This window comes from Cetorhinus maximus, chromosome 36 (assembly GCF_964194155.1).
Source record: "Cetorhinus maximus chromosome 36, sCetMax3.hap1.1, whole genome shotgun sequence".
In the NCBI taxonomy this organism is placed as follows: domain Eukaryota; kingdom Metazoa; phylum Chordata; class Chondrichthyes; order Lamniformes; family Cetorhinidae; genus Cetorhinus; species Cetorhinus maximus.
The window spans coordinates 4,640,490-4,652,527 of NC_135914.1; the positions used below are offsets into that span (position 1 = coordinate 4,640,490).

General features: G+C 46.9%; 1 protein-coding gene across 4 annotated transcripts in view; it reads left to right on the top strand.

Annotated features, from left to right (window-relative positions):
• Window positions 1–12,038, top strand: part of cgna (cingulin a) — a 119,587-nt gene that overhangs the window by 17,202 nt on the left and 90,347 nt on the right. For 2 of the 4 annotated variants that reach the window (XM_078534033.1, XM_078534036.1), the window contains exon 1: window positions 2,675–2,871. The exons of 1 other annotated variant lie outside the window; for it this stretch is intronic. The gene's annotated coding sequence lies outside the window, so the exon portion shown is untranslated. Of the gene's footprint in view, window positions 1–2,508; window positions 2,872–12,038 lie in introns of those variants that run through there. One more of the 4 variants, XM_078534035.1, reaches the window with a different exon arrangement.

The following is a 12,038-nucleotide window of genomic DNA, read 5'->3' on the forward strand; positions in this document are numbered from 1 at the left end:
TAGAGTGCTTGGAAGGTTGCGTTCAGATTGTTTGAGTTCTGCAAACTATAGTTTTAAGTACAATACGTAATCCTTACTGGCTTTCCTAAAAAGATGACTGCAAAATCCCCCTCTCGGAACTCCACAGTGAGCCAATGTCCTTTTTAGTCTAAACTTAGAAGTGCAGGTCTCTCTTTCCTTGCCCCCTCTTGAATCTGAGGAGGTGAGTCTTTTGTCTACCTTTAAAGATGGCTTTTGGCTATATCTTTAACCTTGGGGGGTTGCTGCCAGTCAGGGGACAAAAAGATGCCGTCAGCATACCGCTTATTGGGTGGAGGGAAGAGAAAATGCCCCCAGCGTTAAAATGCCGCATTTCTTTTTGTAGTCGTCGGTGCCAGGGGGAGTGCTTACAGGAGCCCCTCACCTGTATACAGCAAGGCATCCCTGTGCTAACACCTGAATGCTGGATTGGAGAGCCTTAAAAGGTGGATCTAGCTTCAAAGCGGCACAAATGACGAGCAGACAACTCGCCTCCTGACTCCCCAAACCCTAATACTACAACCTATGACCAAGCTTTTGGACCCGTGTCCCTAATATCTCCTTATGTAGCTTGGTGATGAGTCTCCTGTGAAGTGCCTCAGGATGTTTTTCCTAAAGCTGCTATATAAATGCAAGTTATTGCTGCCACTCTGGGTCTTGTTCAATGGGACCCCCTTTGATTTGAGTGATGAGGCGTTGAGAGGAAAGGATGGGCCTAGCTGGCCATCACCAAGCCATTTCAGGCCTTGTTGGATTCCCAAGATGCTGAAAAAGTTGTGGTTATCGTAATTGCCCGATAATGGGACGTTTTGGGCTTTCATTGCATTGCAGCCACGTTCATCTGTATTAAATCGTAATCTTTTAAATTACGGATTTCCCCCACCTCGCCCTGTTCACCATTAAATCTTAACAGCGTGGAAAACCCAAACGTTGACTTTAACGCCAACACTCTATTTGATTGTAGTAATGTGAGCAAAGTCAAAGTGAGCTTCAGAGGTACAGGAAGTCAGCTTGGCAGCTGGCTACGTTAACTTTCTCAAGAGGAAACCACCGCAGATAGCAAATGGTTAGCTTCTGGAAGCACGGGGTTAATATCTCCCTGAAAATCTTAGCGTGGTCCTCTGGTAATTAGGCAGTGCGAGTATGGAGATAATGTTGTGGAGCTGGGCTCACGTACACTCTGCGAAGGTGGCAGTGTAACTCGCCAGTCGGGTTTCTGATCTAACCGCCACCTCTGAGATGTAGCTCCGCAGTCAATTATCTGTTCCCAGGTATGACATAACTTGTAAATGTCCACTTTCTCCTTTCTAATGACCCTGGCGGGAAGAAGTATGGCTGTTTTGCCTCTGGTGCAACGTGCAATGCACACACAGCATGTTCCAGTTGAAGAGCTGGCATAAGCCTAGCTAACAGATTTCATATTCCTATGGGTTCTCTCGGTGCAGTGGGTTTGTGGCAATGCTGGCTGTTCCCCTCTCCCCCTGCTCTTTCCCGCAATAGTCCTTCCAATTCCCTTTTGAAGGTTACTATTGAATCTGCTTTCACTGCCATTTCAGGTAATAATTGTGATACCTGTGGTACAATTTGTGTGAGAGGAGTAACCTTAATTTCAAATGTTCAGGTTTGTGAAACTGCCCCATACTGGCTGCTTTACTGTGCAGTGAAACTGGGATGGTGAATTGAATTTTACAGATGCCTGTTTAGCAATTTATATTATCCAGTGGGAATTGTAATGGTCTTAATTGCCAGCAGGACGTTTACTTTATGGGTTCTGAGATGCAGGATGGAACCCTGCAAGAGCAGTAAGTGTCTGTGACAGATGGCAGTGAACTGCAAGTGGATAGAAACTCCCTCAGTATCGCGTGGATGGCCTTGCTTTCTTCACATTGCTTTCTCTGCCCCTCTCCTGCTTTCTCTGCCTGCCTGCGCCTCTCTTTGCCTTGCACAAACTAAATTCACTCCCGGGCAGATTTTGTACCTGACTGGTTCCTGATCGCTGAGGGGCCCAATCTGAGCACACTACACATGCAACGAACGCTTCTTCACCCATCCCCAGAAAGTAGGAGGGGAAAATAAATTGGTACGCACCTTGCCCAGGGCCACGCGCAGTCATCTCGTGGCGCGCTGTATCGGAGCATCTTTGGCAGATCTCTAGAACTGGGTATTCTGCCTGCCATCTTCTGGTGTTAAAGTTAAATATGCCTCCAGTGAGAGTTGGCATCTTCAGGGAAGCAAGGTCGGAGGGAATAAAAATTCCTATTACTAGGCAAGGGGTTATTTTGAAACTCGGCAGGAGATTGCAAGGGAGGTAACGTGTAACTTGAAATAGGAATTTTAATATTTGACAGTCCAGATTTGTACAGATATCAGTTGTGACCTTTGGACAGCTCTCTTTAGAGCTTCCTAGTTAAGTGTATAACTTGCTGTGCAAAACAGAATATTTTTAACTGGTGTGGCAGCCATGCGATAAGCAAACAATTTTAATTTGTTGCTACAGACTGTAATTGCACTGACTGGGAGTTGTGTTAATTCTCTTGTGGAAGCGTGCACATTCTAGGCATGCGTGTGCGCGCGCAGCTGTGGTTTCTGGTGTAGCCCGACTGGCTCTGAAGGGATGTTCCAAAAGCACCCTGGAGACAATGTTATCAGCACCGGTTTGAGGAAAGGGCTAGATAGTGACTCGCTCCACATTCCTGATGACTGTGTTGGGAATCACGTGTCGACTAAAGTCTGAATCCAAGGCACTTTTGTAACTTGTTTGGCAGGCCAGGGAAAGAGGTAAGGGAGTTCCTCGCATAAGTGTAAGGTTTTGAAACCCTTGTATCAGAGAAGCAAAGGTCGTATCGCTGTCAGGTATGCGAACTTTTTACTGTGCAGTGGTTTACGTGGAGCTTTAAAATGTAGTGTGCGGTGGGAACACAGTATTATGATGCGGTGTGAACTACTTAGTGTCGTCTCCCCCATCCCTAATTCTCCTTGTCTCCTGATGAAACATTGATTCATTGCTGGGACACTGGCAGTCACCAGTCCTTGCCCAAGTGCTGTTCTATTTGCGAGTCTTGGTATTGTAAGTCTGCAAGGTGTTGGCTTATGGGGGCAGTGGGTAGAGGGTGCGATGGTGTGAGGGAAGAGAAGAACGGAGACCAATCCTGTCTTCAACCAGTGCTCGTAGCTCTGCTTTTTTCCAGCTGGGTGCACTGTTATTGTAATTGGGATCGAGAGCCCTGGGCAGTTTACTTTAGTTTCCCTCCAGCAGTACCAGGGCCGTTTCTAGTGCCTGGCTATGAGTGCATTCAGGGCAGACCTTTTTGTTTACTTAGTTTTGGTTTCTGTTATGTTGTACTGCCATGGACATCACCTTTTATCTGCCTGGCTATCAGAGGAACCTCAAATGATCTTCTAACCTCCCGTATCTGTCACTAGCTTCCCACATTACGATTTCAAAAGCATTTAATTGAATGAGAAGCACTTTGGGATGTCCTGAGGTCGTGAAAGGCGCTGTGCGAATGCAAGTTCTCCCTTTCTTGGTTGTCCTAGGTGCAAGTATGGCCGATTAACAAGTGTTTACTTTTAACTCCGGTTTATCTATTTTGAAGTATCTGCCTCCCTCTCTTAGGGTTAATATCGTTTCAAGAGAAACACATGCAAAATGTTGCTGCTTGATTGACTTGAGGTGCGACTGTAGGAATGTTTGCCAGGGGCAACCGACTCGAGCTGTGTAAATCTGGCGAGATCGGAGGGACTCTAGCTGCGCTTGTCTCTTGCCAGACTTTAGGCAGCGGGCCCTGGTGATGTTGATTTGAGACTCCCTGCGGGATTGGCAGGGCAGGTTCCGGGGTGCCCCACCAAAGAAACTGGCTGCACGGGGAACAGGTTTGTACAAAAGCCTGTCTCTTCCCCCAAACCTTGGTGGCCGCCACTCGCTGAGCTGCTCGCATGTAGGCAGTCCTCGACTGTACTGAGTAATCAACTCCATATTTGTCAGTGGAGCACTTCTTTCACAGGAAATCCTTTACATGTCTTAGATTTCTTCCAATGATCTCTTGTGACTTGGCGCAGTTTTTAGACCTTCTGCAAGGGGTAAGGTAAATAGATTTTTCACGATTGGAAAAAAAACTGATTTACACTATAATGTATTGAATACTACAGAGTTGTTTTTGCTTGCAGCTATTTTTGAATCCCGGGCAGTACTTTCTTCAAAAAAAAATGCACTTTTTGGGGGTAGTTCTTTACTAACCGACAACAGCAGCCTGTAGTTTATATAGTGTCATCAATGCAGTCATGGGATGCTCCACAGAAAGCGTTATAAAGCAAAATTTGACACCAAGCCACGTAAGGAGATATTATTGGGGAGATGGTGACGTAGTGGTATTGTCACTAGACTGTTGATTCAGGGACCCAGGGTAATGCCCTGGGGACACTGGGTTCGAGTCCCACCAGCAGATGGTGAAATTTGAATTCAATAAATAAAAAAAAAATTGGAATTAAAAGTCTGATGATGACCATTGTCGATTGTCATAAAAACCCATCTGGTTGACTAATGTCCTTTTTAGGGAGGGAAACCTGCTGTCCTTACCTGGTCTGGTCTACACGTGACTCCAGATCCATAGCCATGTGGTTGACTCTTTTTAAATGCCCCTCTGAAATGGCCTAGCAAGCCACTCAGATCTCAAGGGCAATTGGGGTTGGGCAATAAATGCTGGCCTAGCCAGCGAGGCGCCCACCCCTTGAACGAATAAAAAAAAATATTAGGGACAGGTGACCAAAAGCTTGATGAAAGAGGTGGGTTTTAAAGAGTGTCTTAAAGTTGAGGGGGGAGGGGGTGTGGTGGGAGAAGAGAGAGAGGTTTAGGGAGGGAATTCCAGAGCTTAAGGCCCAGGCAGCTGAAGGTACCAGCATGGGGTAACTAAATTCGAAGATATTCGAGAGGCCAGAATTAGCTGAGAGCACAGATCCTGAAGGGTCCTAGGGCTGGAGGAGGTTGGAGATAGGGAGAGGTGAGGCAGTGGAGGAATTTGAAAACAAGGATGAGAATTTTTAAAATTGAGGCATTGCTTAGCCAGGAATCAGTGTAGGTCAGCGAGCACAGTGGGAGTGAGGTGATGTGTGAATGGGACCTGGTATGTGTTAGGCTTCTCTCTGGATCGCCACCTAGACCTCATTCTATTTACCTGATATTGGCTATTCACCTCATCAAAGATCAACTGCCCTCTGATGTTGGAATTAAATACAGTAGAGGTGGCAAACTTTTTAACTTCCGCCGTCTCTGTGCCAAAACTAAACTGACCACCATGGATATACATGATCTACAGTTTCCGGATGACTGCAATGTCATTGCCCATTCTCTATCAGATTTGCAAGAGATTGGTCGATCTCTTCAACGCTGCATATAGGAAACTCAGCCTGTCCTTGAAAGTTGCCAAAGCAAAACTCTTATATCAACCCCGACCTGGCCAGTCAAATATTCCACATCCCGTTTATGTTGAAGGAAAGACTCTGGGATATGTTGAGCACTACCCATACCTTGGCTGCCATCTCTCTCAAAAGGCCCACCGTTGACGGGGAGATCCAACATCGCATCATATGTGCCAGCTCGGCCTTCTACAAACTACAGCAGCGAATGTTTGACTACGCAGACCTCCACAAGTCAACAAAGGCCCTAGTGTACAGAACAGTGTCGCCACCACACTCCTGTACAAGACAAGATTCAAGAAAGAGGAGCAGGAGTAGACCACACAGTCTGTCAAGCCTGCTGCGCCATTCAGTGAGACCTGGACTGCGTATCAGTGACACCCAAGAGTGCTAGAGAAATTCTACCAGCAGTGCCTCCATTGCATCCTCTGGATTCAATGGGAGGACTGTTGCGAGAGCATTAATGACTGGGAGGAGATCACTACCAATTGTTCTAAGTGGCGGTGACTTGTCTGTCGAGCTGTATCACGCTTCTAGCTCCAACGTCTTGATGATGAGGCGGAGTGGCAGCAGAGAAGGAAAGAAAGCAAATCCTGCACTACCTGGTGGGATGTCCTGCTCCATGTGCCCAAAGATCTGCGGATTGTGAATTTTGCTTCAGTCGCATGGAGACCTATGGCAGACGGGCATAAACTCTTGGTCCTGAGTGAACTTTGCCCTCTAATCGAGCTTTCACTGTCGAGTTAGGACAATGTCCTGACTGTTGCTGGGTGCAGTTCAGTGGACAATGGCAGCCCTCTGGAAGTGACATAAACACATTATTATTCTTGTTCTGGATCTAGACTGTGAATGTCGGCACTCTGTTTGACCACGGAGTGGGAGATTGCTGAATCTACTGTAATTCTGCCCCAATCCCACATCTACATGTTTTTTAGCAAGTATTAATGGATAGTGACCAGGCATATAAACCCTAGCACCTTTCGTTATCATCGCCTACTCTAGGGGTACTGAAATTAATCGTAGACACTCAAATAGAGAAATTCTGTTATAATGAAATTTATTTTCTTTAAGGGCTTCCTGGGCCGTGAAGATGTGTAATTCTGAAAATGGTGGTCAGTTATTAAAGTGAAATTTGTTACGCGATTCTCACTCTTGGCACTTAACTTTTTTAGTATTGCTTTCTTTCTCCGTATTTTGTCTGTGTCTCTAAACTGCAGCTCATCCAAAGCTCTTCTGCCCTGTATCCTGACGTGGCAAATACTGTTCACCTATAGATTTGGAAGGTGCTGTTGAAGGAATCTTGGTGAGTTGCTGCTGTGCATCTTGTAGATGGTACACACACTGCTGCCACTGTGCGTCGGTGGCGGAGGGAGTGAATGTTTGTGGTTGGGGTGCCAATTAAGTGGGGCTGCTTTGTCCTGGATGGTGTCGAGCTTCTTGAGTGTTGTGGGAGCTGCGCTCATCCAGGCGAGTGGGGAGTATTCCATCACACTCCTGACTTGTGCCTTGCAGATGGTGGGCAGGCTTTGGGGAGTCAGGAGGTGAGTTACTTACAGCAGAATTCTCTGCCTTTGACCTGCTCTTGTAGCTACAGTATTTATATTTGTTCTGTTTATTTTTCCTCTTCCCCACATCTCAATTCCTCCCAACCCTTTTTCTTACTTCCCAGCCAGTTTTTGGGAATATATCGACGGTACTTCAAGGGCATTGAGTTGTTCCAATGGAGCAGAATATTTCTCTTCCTTGTTCTGCTCTTGCTTCTGTTGCCTTTCTTCAACGCTCTCCAAATTTATGCATGGGAGGGAATCGTATAGACCTACATGGGTAATGAGTTGATCCTCAGCACTATTGCAAGATGAGGAGACATAGGCCTGAATTTTTCCTGCGTCAGGTGGGCTCGGCAGGAGTGGGCAGTCAGGGAGCCAACCGCCACCCGTGATCGGCTCCGCACCGCGATTTCACGCGGGTGGGCCATTTAAGGCCCGCCCTGCGTGGATCGCGAGCGGTAGAGTTGAGCACAACCTGTGTGTGGTGGGGGGTGTGGGGAGGAGGGGGAGCCGGGCCTGGCGCGCACTTTGTGCATGCTCGCAAAAGAGCGCTTCAATCTGCCTGAGATTAATAAATACAATAAAAGTTCAATGAAACATGTCCCCCTCCAGGTGACTGTGTCACATGAGATGAGACATGTTTTTCATTTCAAGAGAAAGTTTTTACTTCATTTATGATAGCTTCTGGAAACCTCATCCCGCTCGTGGATGAGGTTTCCTTAAAAAGAAATGTAAAGGCCGCTTGGCCTTCTCGCCTGCCTGCCAACCGTTAGGTTGGATGGGCAGCATAAATTTCAAGCTAATTAGGGCCTTAATAGGCCTTTCAATGATCAGCGGACGTGCAGCCGACTCCGGCACGCACCCGCCGAATGAAACATCGAGCGTCGTATTACGTTCCGGTGTGTCGGGCACGCGCCCGCACAACGAAGGTAAAGTTCAGGCCATAATGACTCTACACTTGCCTTTTTTTATCAGTTTTAAACCAGTGGGATGCGCTTCCTCGTACCAAGTAATTCACGCCTGGATGGGGTGGTGGTAAAGAGCAAAAACTCAGAAATCATTGGAGGTCCCAGATACAAACTCGCCTGCCTATCAGGGTGTGTTTGTTTGGAAGGGTGAACTAGACGGGTTAAATAGCATCTCCTACTTTCGTGACCTAGCTTGCATAATATCTGACCCTTGAGGTGATTGACATCTGTCATATTGCAAATGTGGACGACGATTGGTTGTATTCTGTCCCAGTTAGTAGCACTGGTGTGCACGCTAGAGAGCATGGATCTGTACCTGATCTGGAGCAGAAATGAAGGAAATTGAGCTCCAGTAATAAATCTCTCTGGAGCTTTGGTTGCTTTTACGTTCCTTGCAAATGCAGACAGACAGCACCTACTGTTTTTCTTTGTACGAATTCAAGGGATATAGGTGTCGCTGGCAAGGTCAGCATTTAGTGCCCATCCCTAATTGTCTCTTGAGAAGGTGGTGGTGAGCTGCTGACTTGAACTGCTGCAGTCTGTATGCTGTAGGTACACCCACAGTGCTGTTAGGGAGGGAGTTCCAGGATCTTGACCCAACGATGGTGAAGGAATGGCCGAGTTATAGTTCTGAGTCGGGATGTTGTGTGGCTTGGAGAGGAACTTGCAGGCGGTAGTGTTTCCTTGCGTCAGCTGCCCTTGTCCTTTTCGTATGTGTTAGAGGTCATGGGTTTGGAAACTATGTGCGTAATGACTTTGTTCTGCATGTCGTAATCTTAGACATGTTTACCCACAATCTCCATTTACAAATTACCTTTTCGTATTGGTGTTCTTTTTCATTTTTCTTCTTGAAGTGTTATTGTGACGCTGAGCTTATCAATGACATTAAGGTTTATTAATGTCAATTACATTGTTAATGGAAACAGGTGATGGTTATTTTCTGAACACACCATACAGGAGATAACTGGGACACTGGGTGGAGGTGAGGAGTGTTGACACTGAACAAAGTCAATAAACTCTCTCAGCAGGGCAAGGCTCTGTGTCTTAGTTTTCATTTCACCAACCTGCGTGGATCTTATTAACAGAGCTGGGGTAACCTCTAGACCATGTATAGCTCCTGGCAAAATTATGCATTTTCTGCTTTCAGTTTATTGAAATAAGCTAGACTTTCTAAGATCTGACCGTTTTGAGGCACACTATTCATTCCACTGATCTAGGTAGTGACTGGTGTTAACCCAGGCCAACAGGTCCAATTTTAATCTTAGTGCTTTGTTAGCTAGGGTATGAGATGCTTTGTCCTCTCTTGCACCCCTGGCCGAGGAAGATGGTAAAACAGCAGAGGTTCCTGTTTGCAACCCAGTGTCAATTGCTAAAGAGTAAATATTGGGTGAGGCCAGGCTTGTCCTCTGCTGTGATGTCCACCACGGTCTCTGGAATGTAGAGTAGACATTTGGCTGAAATATTGGACAGTCTGTATGCCCTGGAGCAGTACCTGAGTAAGAGCAGAATGGCCTATGCTCTCTGGAGTTTAGGAGAATGAGCGGTGATCCCATTTGAAATGTGTAAGATTCTTTAGGGGGCTTGATGGGGTCAATGCTGAGAGGCTGCTATTCACCCCCTTCCCCGGCTGGAGAGTGTAGAACACGGGGTCACAGTCTCAAGCTAAGGGGCCAACCATTTTGGACTGAGATGAGGAGAGATTCCTTCACTTGGAGGGTTGTGAATCTTTGGAATACTCCACCCCAGAGAGCTGTGGATGCTCCGTCATTGAGTAGATTCAAGATGGGGATGGATAGACTTTTTGGCAATAAGGAAATGAAGACGGAGGGTGGAGTAAGTGGAGGTAGAAGATCAGTCATGACCTTATTGAGTGGCGGAGCAGGCTCGAGGGACCGAAATGGCCTCCGCCTGCTCCTAATTCTTAGGAGTTGGTACCTTTGGAAGGCAAAGGAGGAGGGGGTGGTGGGGCAGAAGGAAAGGTGGGGGAGAGGGAAGAGCAAGTCAATGAGAAGGGCTGCTGTCCCTTTTTGTTTCTGACATGTTTGATCAGGGTGATCGCTAACTGAGCCATCTGCTTCAAGATTGATATGGAGGATTGCGGCTGTCGCTAAATTTCACAACAAATATGAACATTGATTTTTTACAGAGCAGGAGATTTGCATCAGATATTTATAATGATGTGAATTTCCCCTTTGCAGCCCTAGGGAATTGAGAGGACGAGGTGGGAGTTATGATAGTTTGATTTACTGGCTTTCCTTTTTCACAAATCAGAGAGCTATTTTCAACTGGTTTGGGTATTGCACGCTAAACATATGATACTGTGAAGAACAAAGCTATCAGATTTTTTCTTGGTATGAGCTATTCGAGTCCGTTCTCAGTTCTGCATTTTGAGTAATCTAGTCTGCCTAAATGAAAATCCTAGTAAATCTTTCTCTTTGAAGCGGAGCTGTTAATTAAAATAATAATAATAATAATTCATGGGATGGGAGTGTCGCTGGCTGGGCCCAGCATTTGTTGCTCATCCCTAATTGCCCCTTGAGAAGGTGGTGGTGGAGCCGCCGCCTTGAACCGCTGCAGTCCCTGTGGTGTAGGCACACCCACCGTGCTGTTAGGGAGGGAGTTCCAGAATTTTTACCCAGTGACAGTGAAGGAACGGCTGATATATTTCCAAGTCAGGGTGGTGTGGGGCTTGGAGGGAAACTTGCAGGTGGTGGTGTTCCCCATGGGAGGAATTTTCCCGTCGGCGAGGAGGGGCGGTGCCCGCTCGCCGACGCGTAAAATGATGCGCGGTGATGTCGGGTGGGCGTCCTGACGTCACCGCGCGTCATTTAGATCGACAGTTCGGCGGACACACAGCCAACGCTGCTGCGCACCCGCCGAACTGTCAAAGGCCTATTAAGGCCATTAACAAAGTAATTAAAGCTGTTAAGAATGCTGCCCGTCCAACCTTAATGTTGACAGGCAGGCGAAGAGCCCAGGCGGCCTTTGCAGTTCTCATGAAACCTCATCCATGGGCGGGATGAGACTTCATGAAGGGTTTATTAATTGCATTAAAATTTTGGAAAAAATTAATGGACATGTTCCAGCTCATGTGACAGTTTCACATGAGGGGACATGTCCTTAAAATTTTTTTTTCAATTTTATCAAATTTGCCAGAAGTTAAACTAATCGTGCCTCAGGGAGATTTCTGAGCTCTTTCACGTGCTCCGGGCATCCCCCCCCCCGCCCGCACAGGGGGCGCACAGCACTTCTAGGTGTGCGTCACGCTGGGCAATCCTTAATTGGCAGCGTGCACCCGATCGGGGGCGCAGTTCGGGTTCGCGCTCGCTCCGGCCCGCCCCCACACAACCCCGATGGGGGGAAAATCCTTCCCTGTGCAATCTGCTGCCCTTGTCCTTCTAGGTGGTAATGGTCGCGGGTTTGAAAGGTGCTGTCGAAGGAACCTTGGTGAGTTGCTGCAGTGCATCTTGTAGGTGGTACACACACTGCTGCTACTGTGCGTCAGTGGTGGAGGGAGTGAATGTTGAAGGTGGTGGATGTGGTGCCGATCAAGTGGGGCTGCTTTGCCCTGGATGGTGTTGAGCTTTTTGAGTGTTGTTGGAGCCGCACTCATCCAGGCAAGTGGAGAGTATTCCATCACACTCCTGACTTGTGCCTTGTAGATGCTTGCAGGCAGTGGTTTTAGAGATTAAGCACAAAATTTCCAAATTATGGGTATGAAAAATACATATTTTTCTTGAGGTGTGTGTAAAATTAACCAGCCTTATACAAACCCACAGCGGTATTGACATGAAAATTTCCCACAAAGTATAAAGCTCGACACTGGAAATCTAGGTCCACTGGAACCAGGGTGTTTCCTTCCAAACCCGTGATATCTGAAGAGCGTTTTGATCTGGATCTACCTACTACAACAACTTGTGTTTGCCTTTTTAATATCGTAAAAATACCCCAAGGCTATTCACAAGCAGAATCAGACAACAATTGGCATGAGGAGACCCAAAGATAAATGACTGAATGCTTGGTAAAGGAGAGAGGTTTTAACCGGAAGAGAGAGTTGGAGAGAGATGGAGTTTGTGAGGAGGCATTTCTAGAG